Genomic DNA, 12,198 nt, shown 5'->3' on the forward strand with positions numbered 1-12,198 from the left:
TCTCCCCCGCCCCTTCCTCTCCCCTCTCCCCCGCCCCTTCCTCTCCCCTCTCCCCCGCCCCTTCCTCTCCCCTCTCCCCCGCCCCTTCCTCTCCCCTCTCCCCCGCCCCTTCCTCTCCCCTCTCCCCCGCCCCTTCCTCTCCCCTCTCCCCCGCCCCTTCCTCTCCCCTCTCCCCCGCCCCTTCCTCTCCCCTCTCCCCCGCCCCTTCCTCTCCCCTCTCCCCCGCCCCTTCCTCTCCCCTCTCCCCCGCCCCTTCCTCTCCCCTCTCCCCCGCCCCTTCCTCTCCCCTCTCCCCCGCCCCTTCCTCTCCCCTCTCCCCCGCCCCTTCCTCTCCCCTCTCCCCCGCCCCTTCCTCTCCCCTCTCCCCCGCCCCTTCCTCTCTCCTCTCCCCCGCCCCTTCCTCTCTCCTCTCCCCCGCCCCTTCCTCTCTCCTCTCCCCCGCCCCTTCCTCTCCCCTCCTCTCCCCCGCCCCTTCCTCTCCCCTCCTCTCCCCCGCCCCTTCCTCTCCCCTCCTCTCCCCCGCCCCTTCCTCTCCCCTCCTCTCCCCCGCCCCTTCCTCTCCCCCCCTCTCCCCCGCCCCTTCCTCTCCCCCCCTCTCCCCCGCCCCTTCCTCTCCCCCCCTCTCCCCCGCCCCTTCCTCTCCCCCCCTCTCCCCCGCCCCTTCCTCTCCCCCCCTCTCCCCCGCCCCTTCCTCTCCCCCCCTCTCCCCCGCCCCTTCCTCTCCCCCCCTCTCCCCCGCCCCTTCCTCTCCCCCCCTCTCCCCCGCCCATGGTCAGTTTTACCTATCCTGGTCATGGTTGCATGGGAGTAAATCCCACTGAACTCAATAAGCATGCAAATGATCAGACCTGCCTTTTCCCTCTTTTTCCTCTCTTCTCCCTTCCTCCTCCCTTCTTCCTCTCCTCCCCTCTACCTTCTTCCTCCACCCCTGCCCATTCCAAGCCTCCCTCCCCATGGTCAGTTTTCCCGGAGCATGATTGCATGGGAGTAAATCTCACTGAACTCAGTAAACATGCAAATGATCAAACCTGTCCTCCTTCTCCCTCTCCTCCCCTCCCCATCCCCCTCCTCCCTTCCCCATCCCCTGTGGTCAGTTTTAGCTATCATAAGCATGTTTGCAGGGGAGTAAATCCCACTGAACTCAATAAGCATGCAAATGATCAATCCATTCTCAGCAAACTTGCACAGGATCCCATTTCTTATCTCCTGGATTAAAAAGCAGATAAATTCACTACTAGGCAAAAAACCCTTGCCGTTTAAGAATTTACCTATAGCTAACAGGTATTTCTGTCAAACTTTAAAAGCAAGGAAATTGGACATCTATAGTGAATACACCAGGGGAGCAGGAGACCTGACCTCCTCTCTGAGATATTATACTGCCCTACAAATTTGTCAAAATGCAAACACCATTTGGGTTGGTCTTTCACAGTCCAATATGCTTCCTGTGTAGCCTGGAAGAATTTGGTAATGTGCCTCTGAGCATATGGTGAGTGGTGGAAACACCTGCAATCAGCCCAAATAATAGAAAGAAGACATGTGCTGTGCTGATCTTGTTTTAGCAGGGAGGAAGCAACAATATTAAGATGCAGTTGATATAGTTCAGATAGTCACTTTAAATATGTTTGATATACTTTGCAATTTTAGTGAAGTTTCCTATAGTAAGTCATTTTCTTTTGCTTCTGTTTCTGTGAATATGTGAAGCACAACAGCGCTTTGCATAATACACACTAAAAAAACTCCAAAATAGCACTCACTTTTCTGCAGAATAGTTTCCAATGGACATGAGGAGTGTCTCAGTTTGCACAAGATAAAGCAGTGGAAGGTGAAATATATTCTAGGAAAAAATCTAGGTGTGTTCTATGTTTTGAATTGACCATGCCCACCTTTCCTTAAGTGGAGTAGTTTAAGCATAGCTGAAAACATACATCTTGGGCAGGCCAAGTTTGTTTCTTCCAACAGCTAGAGTCATTGCTTCAGTAGCGACATATTGTAATCAGTCTGATTTTACATCAAACTGCAGATTCAACTGTTAATATGCCTAAAGTAGAAATAGAGCATAACCTCCAGTTGGAAACACAAACGGCTGTCTTCACTATCATATGACTTTAACCAATAAAAAGCCTTTGACATTCATAAAAATAAATTTGACACAGATTTCTAGGATGAATAATGAGAGAAATATAATTTTCTAGGTTAGATTCTCTGTAGAAACAGTAGTACCACAGAAAAGAAACAAAGTAAGAGCACCAACAAACATACAAAAATATAATTCTCCATCTTTGGAGATGGCAGGTCTTTGGAGATGGAGATCACCATATGCTCAGAGGCACATGTTACCAAATTCTTCCAAGCTACACAGGAAGAGGAATGGTGTTTGCATTTTGACAAATTTGTAGGGCAGTACAATATCTCAGAGTGGAGGTAAGTTCTCCTGCTCCCCGGTGCATTCACTACAGCTGCCCAATTTCCCTGCTTTTTAAAGTTTGATAGAAATATCTGTTAGCTATAGATATGTTCTTAAACCGCAAGGTTTTTTCACCTAGTAGTGAATTTGTTATTTGCCTACTATGATTGCTTACAAAACAATTTAAGGCAATAACATAAAACAAAAAGAAATCCTTCAGTCTTGCATTGAACAAAACATATTGACTAGTAGAGAAAATAGATATCTTTGTAATATTCCTACATTCCATATTATCTGAAATATTGAGGGAGATGCAATGCATTTTCTGCCATGTATATTCAGTAGCAAAGTACAAGAAATTGATTTGCCTTCATTAGTAAGGAAAGCTGGATGTGACGCCTTGTAAACAGTAATGGCTTCATATATCTTCTTTGTACAGTTAGTATACTGATGTTTTCAGAACGTCCAGGATTTGCCCTGAAAGTCACCGTGAATGGAAGTTCTTTGTATAAATAGTGATTTTCCTATAACTTGGATCACTGTTGTATTTTGTTAACTATAGTTATTAAACAAATGTAAAAGATTTTAAATGTCTAGTATTGTGAAATCTCTCCAGCTGAAAACATCCTTCCACATTTCTAGTATTTAAATGTTTAACTTCCTTGGAATTACTGTAGATATAAGTAAAAAATTTTGCTAATGTGTGTTGTGCCTTATTCTGAAGTAGGACAATCCCTTCCATTTGGAAACACATAAATGTTGTGTATAGGGCATGCCACTAGGCGGTTCCTTAGGTTTAATTATTTGACAACAAATGTCAGAGCAGACACTTGAGGAACCTTATTATAATTAGGGGATTTGAGGTTATGTGACTATTATTAACAGTGGTCTGTAATTCTGTATTGTAAATTTGCACTAACTAGTTCAGCAATGTCTCTGCAGGTACTGTCAAGCTGTAGAAGAGATTACAACTGACTAGCCTTTAACAGGTAACAGCATGTTTTCATTTTAAAAACTTCTGTCATCTTCTCAGAATCTAAAGCTTATATCTCTTTGCCATTGTTTAAGATAAAGAGTTGTTTTAATAATTATATTTTAATAATTATGTTAGTCTTTACAAAGACAACATTTCTAGATATGGCCGATTACTATGCCTTGGAACAGTTAGCCATGGAGTTGACAAGAGATAGGAAGCAGCTCTTGATTTAATACTGAACAAGCCCAGGTTCTAGTTAGAGATTTGTTACTGGACAGCTTAGGAATGGGAATCACAACACTACCATACAAACGTGACTGGAAAATTGCTTATTTTCAACACATTTTCATTTAGGGTTTTAAAAGTTTGTAGCTAGTGACCTTATGGCAATTTTTTTAAGATGGTAAGCATACTAAGCATTCTGTTAGGCTGAAAATTCTGTACACTCCGGTTCAAACACATCTCCAGGTCATTTTTGATTTGATGTTCCTGGCACAGAAAGCCACATGTCACTATCAGTTCCCTGTATTCATATTGCGGCCTATTGCCAAAATAAAACACAAACACCATTCATTGGGTTAAATCATGGGCCACTTTATTAAACGGAATCAATTATAATAATGAACCTGCAGAGGGGAAATCAAGTGCGGGAGCATTCTGATGATCCAGGCAAAGCCTGCTTGCAGCCATAGGGCAACCAAACCCTTGCCTGAGCCCGGGGCTGCCCTGTGCCAGACCTCAGCTCAGGCCACACCCTGAAGATGTGTAGGGGGTCCAACCTGCATCACCACCCCCCGGAGCCCTGAAACTCCGAGCGGATGAGGCATGTTGGCCCCAAAGGCAGCCCGTGTTCTGCCCCCGGGCCGTATAGCCCTGAGCTGCAGGCCCCTGGACCGCCAATCACAACCCAAAGGTGCCTAAAGGTGTCACCTAGCTGCCCTTTCCCTTTTAACCTTTCCCCCGCACTTCCTTGACAAGTGACCATTAACATGTTAAGCCAAAACAGACCAATCAGCCTATTAACCCCAAAGGCACCCGTGCTAACCCTTGGCCCTTCCCCCCAACTACAGTGTGGAGTAGGCAAAAGAAACCTGCCAGCAAAGCGAGGCAGGCAGGCCAAAAATTCCTAGTCGGCCCCGTAGCGACCAAATGAATCACACTGCAGCAGAGGGAGGGTCGGGCGGGCGCTGCCAAAATTCAAAGGAGGGCAGGAGGCTGGCGGAGTGGCCTTCAGCAGCCCTGCCTCCTATTGCGTGTCACGCAGGCGCGCTAGCATGCTGCGTGCACACACACATCCCCCATGATGGCGGCCTGGGCTTCGGCTGCGGCCGCAAACTTGCCCCTTTGCCCGACATGTACCGGGCGCTGAATGGGATTGCGGCCTATTGCCAAAATAAAACACAAACACCATTCATTGGGTTAAACCATGGGCCACTTTATTAAACGGAATCAATTATAATAATGAACCTGCAGAGGGAAATCAAGTGCGGGAGCATTCTGATGATCCAGGCAAAGCCTGCTTGCAGCCATAGGGCAACCAAACCCTTGCCTGAGCCCGGGGCTGCCCTGTGCCAGACCCCAGCTCAGGCCACACCCTGAAGATGTGTAGGGGGTCCAACCTGCATCACCGCCCCCCGGAGCCCTGAAACTCCAAGCGGATGAGGCACGTTGGCCCCAAAGGCAGCCCGTGTTCTGCCCCCGGGCCGTATAGCCCTGAGCTGCAGGCCCCTGGACCGCCAATCACCCCCAAAGGTGCCTAAAGGTGTCACCTAGCTGCCCTTTCCCTTTTAACCTTTCCCCCGCACTTCCTTGCCACAAAAGGGGGACAAGCCTCTGCTTAGTCTCCCTTTACCCCACACCCGATAAGAATCTTGTGCAGACCCCTCTGCAGGTCCATCAAGAAGATGCCATCGTTGCCTCACAAACTGCATGTCCTCACGTCCCTGCCACTGAGGGCCTTGCCCTCCAGCAGATGACCAGAGGCTATCGTAGCCTCAACTGCATGTCCTCACATGCCTGTCACTGAGGGCCTTGCCCTCCATGTCTGACCACGGCAGACAACCAGAGGCTATCATGGCCTCAACCGCATGTCCTCACATGCCTGCCACTGAGGGCCTTGCCCTTGAGTAACCAAGGTCATTCCCACCCAGGGGAATGACCACCACCTGCGGGACCTTCCGCACACAGCCCTGCTGGAACAACATGGGTAGGAGACCATCCCAGTGCATACTCTGTTGACCCAGCCACCAATCCGTGGCCCACCATCAGAGGCCCAGCCGTGAACCAATGTGCATTTGCGCCCCCAAGGCCAGCCTATAAGATCATGCCATGGCTGCAGAGTAGGCTGCGCATCTGCTCCATCCCCGTCCAGCAACCTGCCAAAACAGAAACAATCATGAACAGTTGGGTCCTGGACCTTCAGACTCGGCCCAGGGGTGAATGCACTCCAGGTGCCCCATAATTCCACCTTCCGACGGCCTACACCTGCATATACCAAACCAATTGCCCAGGTAGGCAATTCCCCTGCCGGGTATGCAGCCCCAATTCCATAGGAGCATGTCCCCCAAAACCCCATGTGTCTGCTCCCAGGCTCTGCGACGCTAGGCCGAAACTTTATGAGGGAAGATCCCTCCCCCTGAGTATCAGGCAACCGGGCCTGTAGCTACAGGCCAAAAAACACTATGATGCCCTCACGGGACAAGTGTCCAGTCCCGGGGCAGGATAAAATAATGGTGTGCCTCTTGTGCCCCTGGTCTGCCTGGAAACAAACTTCGGACAGCGGGATGGCTCGTAGGAAAGTCTGACCTCGACCCAAACACTCCCGCCCTCCATCCAGAAGGCTCCAAAATTAAGTGTGAGGGCCGCTGCCCGCAACTGCTGGTCACAGGGCACCTCCCTGAACAACAATCCCTGGTGGGTCAGGTGAACACGGAGGATGAGGATAAGGGGTACGGTGATGTGCATGGGCCAGCCGGCCAGCACATGACATATCCCAAGCCATCTGAGTGGTCCCAAAGGCCCCCTGCCAGCCTACCTTGCAACACACTGATGGACGGGCTTTACTCCTACCATCCATGATGAATTCCTGCGCGTGATTCATAGGAATAGGCCACACTTTGCATAGCCCCTGCCGGCCCCTAACTCCCAGAAATCCCCTCCTGCCCTCTGATAGCTGGTGAGCATGCTGGGGCAACAGATAGGCATATGGCCATATCTGACTCCCCTCCCCTATCTCCCAGTGTGTGGTATGGGACTAGCAGTTCTCCCAGAGTCGTTCCCTCCTCTAACTAAAATTGACACACTGTCGGAAAGGGGGGGGCACGCCTCAGGTTGGCGCATAAGGCAGCCAAAAAACAAAACAAACCCTGAAGCTGTGGTAAGGCTGTGACATCCCTGTTATGGCACCGTAAACCCCACCGTCGAAGGCCCCCAACACCTGAAGGGCAGAAAGCAAACACTTTCCCAGCCCCTGAAAACTCCAGGATCTTGATCTGCAATGGTTCAAGCCCTTTTCTCGGGCATACTGCAGCCCTGGGTCCAAAAGACAATCTTAATACCCTGGAAGGTGAACCCTAGGGCAGGATCCTCCATTTTCCCAGCTGCCTAAGGAACCCCCCAGTTCATAGCCACGCCATAAACGGTGCCATCAGGTGCTAACATGCACCCAAAGTCTGCCCTACCCATGAACAGTAAATCATGAACATAGTGCCCCACTGCTTCTGAGCCCTCTCGTCTCCTGACTGTCCCTTCCAAGAAGGAGCTGAAGTGCCCCATACAAGAATACAGCAGCCCATAGGTAATGCTCTGCTGCATAGTGGACCTAAAAGGCAAAACTCAACATCCAGCAATGCAGGCAGATTAGCTGCCACCCTTGCCCATAAGGCACCTCTGCCACAGGCGCGCACCATATTGAATGCAGTGTAGTGCACTGTGCATAGTCTATCTGGTATGAAGCCATTACTGACTGACCCCACTTGTATGACTGATGATGAATCAGGTAGACGCCGCCCACTGCCACATTGGGCACTATGGGGGGGCATTGTGAGAGCAGAGGTTTAGCTAGTTTGCAAACTAGCTAAAGAGAAAATGCAAGCAATGTGCAGCCTGTACATGATCACTGAAAAGAATTCCATTATGTTTAAATAATTTACTCAGAGAAAAAGACTTGGACCAATTCTATGCGTACTTACTTATGAGAAAATCCCACCGAGTGTATTGTTACTTCTTCCCCACGGAAGGGTGCACATGATTGCACCCATACAGCAGAATCCTAAGTATGTTTACTCAGAATATCACAGGTTAAATGGGTCTCTGGACTGAGGTTTATAGGCAGCCCCACCTCCTATTGTGTGTCACACAGGTGCGCTAGCGCACTGCATGCACACACACATCCCCCACGATGGTGGCCTGGGCTTCGGCTGCGGCCGTGAACTCGCCACTTTGCCCAGCATGTACTGGGCGCGGAACGGGATTCTCAAAACCAGATGTACTTGTACAACACTACTGATTTCTGTAGCAGGTATAAAAATATGGCCAAGGTGTTCTGGCCTTGTGATATATGTTACTGATTTTTTAAAGTAACGATTTTGAAGATGTTTTGTTTTAATGTGTTTTAAAGTTTGTTTTTATGATGTTATAATGTTTTTAGTGCTTTTGTTTGCCGCCCTGGACTCCTGCTGGGAAGAGGGGCAGGATATAAGTCTAATAATAATAATAATAATAATAATAATAATAATAATAATAATTGATGAAGACCCAGGCATGGATCAGCTAATGCTTGCTATAAGGCTGGGTGAGATTTCTACTTTCTAAATATTGAAGCTGTTGAAGAACACTCAAGAGAATGAGCATGATATTGCTACTGCAGAGTTCCAAATTTAGAAAGCTTAGAAAGTAAGTTCTTAATTACTCTTTTTAGGAACACAAATATTCCCAGTAGCTTTAACTGCTCCTTTTAGTTGCCTTATGGATTTCTAAAGGTTGAAATATTATATAATTGCACCCTTTATGGTTTTTTAATTAACAGAATGTAGCTTTTTGCTATATGCCCTCCAGGCAGGGCTCAAGGGATGAACAGGAATATGAGCTACCCTTAATTTACACTGCAGGAAGTGGTTTTATATTTAGAACAGTAGTTACAAAGCTACTGATGTAAACAGAGTAAAAGGGAAGATGTTTGAAGAGAAGTCTTATCTTAATTAGAAGCAATTCTTAAACACATTGAGGCTTCCCACAACATAATTCAACCACTAACAAAAGTCAATACCATATAAAAGTGAGTCATATACATGTATCAGCGTCCTGAAATCACAATGGAGCACTGGTTAAAATCCATTTCAACACAGTGCATTCTTTATCAAGTCTGTGTGCAACAAAAGTTCTAATTCTTTTTCTGCTGAGCTCCGGTAGGGTTGTTGACAGGTCAAAATACCTCTTGTTCAGAGAAAACAGTTTATCATAATTTGAACCTTTTCTGTGGACATGCTTATATTTGCAAACTCCAGCCACTATAGCATACCTGAACACAATTGAAATTGTCACCTAACTTCCTTAGGTCCAGTCCATCACTTTAATTCCCTTAGATTTTTCTCTTGCTCAATAGAGAGACAAGTTTTAGTTCATTAAGACATTTACTGTGTTAGCAAGGGGAACAACAGGTGAAAGCAATAACCTTTTGTTAGGCTATAATAGCATGGAGGAGTGTAGTACAAACATTTATGTTGAGTGGTTATGGTGGTTTTAACAGGAGCAGTCATGGATAATGAGGGGGTAATTGTTCCAAATGGCTTGATTGGCTTCTTCAGACCAAAGGTTCCTTGGGCAAAGCGGCTGATCTGTATGCTTACCTGGTACATGCACCACATTCTCCTCACCCTGGGGAGGTCAGGGTGTTGCTCTAGGACAGACTTTCCCAACTAGTGGGCCACCAGATGTTGTTGGACCACAACTCCCATCAGCCTCAGTCAGCATTGCCAATGGTCAGGAAAGATGGGAATTGTGGTCCAACAACATCTGGTTGCCCACTAGTTGGGAAAGGCTGATCTAGGAGAACATACTACTCATATTACAGATGTTGTACAGGAATGCAAGTTGTCACAATTGCATCAGAAACTAAGCCTTCCTCAATGCGCAGTAAAGTATATAGGAATCACCACTACAACTTGAGCTGTCCCAAAGTACTGTCCACAGGCAGCCTGACCCTGCTGAGATAGAAAATCTATTTCTATCCTTGGAGCCCGGTACAGTACCATTCGTTGTCTGTAAGGCAAAAGCACTGGAACATCATAGACCAGCACTGGAGGCCCTAAAAAGAAGGTACCCACTGCTAGTTCAATAGTCAGATGAGAAATTCAGAAGATGGCCCTGTCATGGCTTCACTTGGACACACCAGTGTACACATTCATGAATCTGCACATTAACTACTGGGCTATGTTCAAAGTCTTGTTGCTAACATAGAAAGACATGAACAATTAGGGAGCAGGTTATGTGAAAGATCACATGCCCTTGTGTAGATCTGTGAGATCACTTAAATCACCTTGGGAAATTTTACTCGTGACATTGTACCTTACAGAATATCACAGAGTGATGATCTGACTATGGGCACCTTCTACCATTGCTCCTGCATTCTGAAATTCCCTCCCCTTTGGGAGTTGAGGTATCATCCATTGGCTGCTTCAGATGCCTTGTAAAAATTTAGATTTTTGTCCGGGCTTTCCCTGGCGCATAACACTGGACCCTGTTATTACTGAATTTCTGTTTTTTTAATACTGTTACTTTTGGCCTTTTGGACAGTATACAGCAAAGAAACAGTAAGAAATTTAGAAGTGCTTTTAAATAAACAAACCTGTACTTGATGTCTGCCATAGCATGGAGTACCATATTGTAGCACTCTGGGCCATGTGATTCAGCAGCCAAAATACAGGAATCCATAGACACACATACACACCTGCCAGCTCCAGTTCATGGAAACTCTGGATCACTTTCGTCTTGCCTCAAGAGAACTGAACATAGGATTAAGGTAGAATAAAGAGTTCAGACATAATAATAAACCACAGTTCATGCAAGCTGAGATTCACAAGCCAACTTCAAATCATGTCATTTGTTTGCCACTATCATAAAAGAATCGAAAAGGAGAAACTTGTTCTTAAAAATGCCGACTAGTCCGATTAGTTGTAGTTCAATGCATTTTGGAACACAAGTTTCATCTTCTTGAGCAATCCTAAACTTTGAAATCTTACCAAAAGGCAGCAGTATTAGTGTAAGCTGGTTCAGCCAGTCTGGACTTGGGACTGGGACAAGTGTTAACAATCTTGTTACTGGCTGACTGCAAAACCCCAGATTCCCATATTCTAGTACCTGTCTTCTGGTCATGTCAAAATCGCTTTGTACTTTTTTTTACTGGTTACTATGGTTGTGGGGGAGGGGAGGGAGCAACAAAAGCAACCCCTTTACGGTGTTGAGCTGTCCCAATATTACCTTTGTATTTTTAAATTCATCATAGGCTGTACCTATTGTCTCTCTCACACAGAGGGTTATTGAATGGCAGCTACTCAGATCCATTATTTAGGGACATAATATTGATCTATTTGATGAATCAGGTTTAGTGTGAATATTGCTAAGGATACAACTTAGCTTTCCCCACTAATCGGGTGTGAAAAACTGCTTTATGTTAGACATCATGTCTTAGCACTGTTACTTCTGGAAACTTTAGACTTACAACATCCTTCAAACCTGGTGAAGTTTGGGCTGGTAGTGGCAATTTTCCCTGGTAAGGGCAATGGGGCCATTCAGATGGCCCACCCTCAGAAATTGATGGAACCTGATGTGTTCCTGAATGTTGTGGGGCATTTTCCAGCTGAGAAACCTGACAAACCTATCAAAGCCCTGGTTTTGCTATGGAATGGCGAGACAGGTGGTTGACGCAGTTGCTCCCGAGCGTCCTCTCTAGTGTTGGAGCCTGAGTGGCTCCTTGGCATTCTGGGAAGCTTCAGGCTATGAAGCAAGCCAAACAAAGACTAGAGCACAAGTGGTGCAAGTCTTGCTCCAAAGCTGACAGAACACTGGTTAGTGCACACAGCTGTGCCTACCATGTGGCATTGTGGGCTGTGAAGAAGGCTTGTTTCACAGCTTGCATTGCATCCTCCCATAGCCATCTGGCAGAATTATTTTGAACAGTCTGAAGGTTACTGAATCCCACTGTGGCGGAGGGGCATCTGGGGTATTCAAGGACCTGTTGTGACCAACTAGATAGACACTTTGAAGATAAAGTCGCTCAACTTCAGAGTGACCTTGACTCTGCTGTTGCAGTTTCATATGCCGGAGTCAGTGAAGTGTTGTGGGATCAGTTTCAGCTTATGCAGTCAACTTATGTGGACAAGGTGCTGGCAGCTGCATGTGCAACCAAGTGTCCTCTTGACCCCTGACCCTAAAGAAACCAGCCCTGGACCCTTTACGTTGGAATAACTATTGGCCAGTCACAAATACCCCTTTATTGGGGAAGGTGGTGGAGAGAGTAGTGGTGGGGCAACTGCGGGTGTTCTTGGATGACAAGGATTATTTGGCTCTGTTCCAATCTGGGTTCACACCTGGCCGTGGAAGTCATCCTTGATTGCCCTGTCAGACGACCCTTAGAGAGAGCAGGACAGGGGAAGTGTGACCTCGTTCCCGCTTCTCGATCTCTCTGCCACTTTTGATACCATTGACTACGGTATCCTCCTGGATTGGCTATATGGAATGCAAATTGGGGACACTATTTTACAGTGGTTCTGGTCCTACTTACAGGACTAAATCCAGAGACTAGCACAGGGAGAGTGCTTTT

General features: G+C 47.0%; 1 protein-coding gene across 4 annotated transcripts in view; it reads left to right on the forward strand.

The window, feature by feature from the left end:
- LRRC8B (leucine rich repeat containing 8 VRAC subunit B) overlaps nt 1-12,198 on the forward strand; it is a 52,565-nt gene that overhangs the window by 22,710 nt on the left and 17,657 nt on the right. For 3 of the 4 annotated variants that reach the window (XM_061633596.1, XM_061633594.1, XM_061633595.1), the window contains exon 2: nt 3,347-3,393. The exons of the other annotated variant lie outside the window; for it this stretch is intronic. The gene's annotated coding sequence lies outside the window, so the exon portion shown is untranslated. The remainder of the gene's footprint in view (nt 1-3,346; nt 3,394-12,198) is intronic. 4 annotated transcript variants of the gene reach the window in all.

The sequence above is a fragment of the Rhineura floridana genome, chromosome 6 (genome assembly GCF_030035675.1).
Source record: "Rhineura floridana isolate rRhiFlo1 chromosome 6, rRhiFlo1.hap2, whole genome shotgun sequence".
NCBI classification, from domain to species: Eukaryota; Metazoa; Chordata; class Lepidosauria; order Squamata; family Rhineuridae; genus Rhineura; species Rhineura floridana.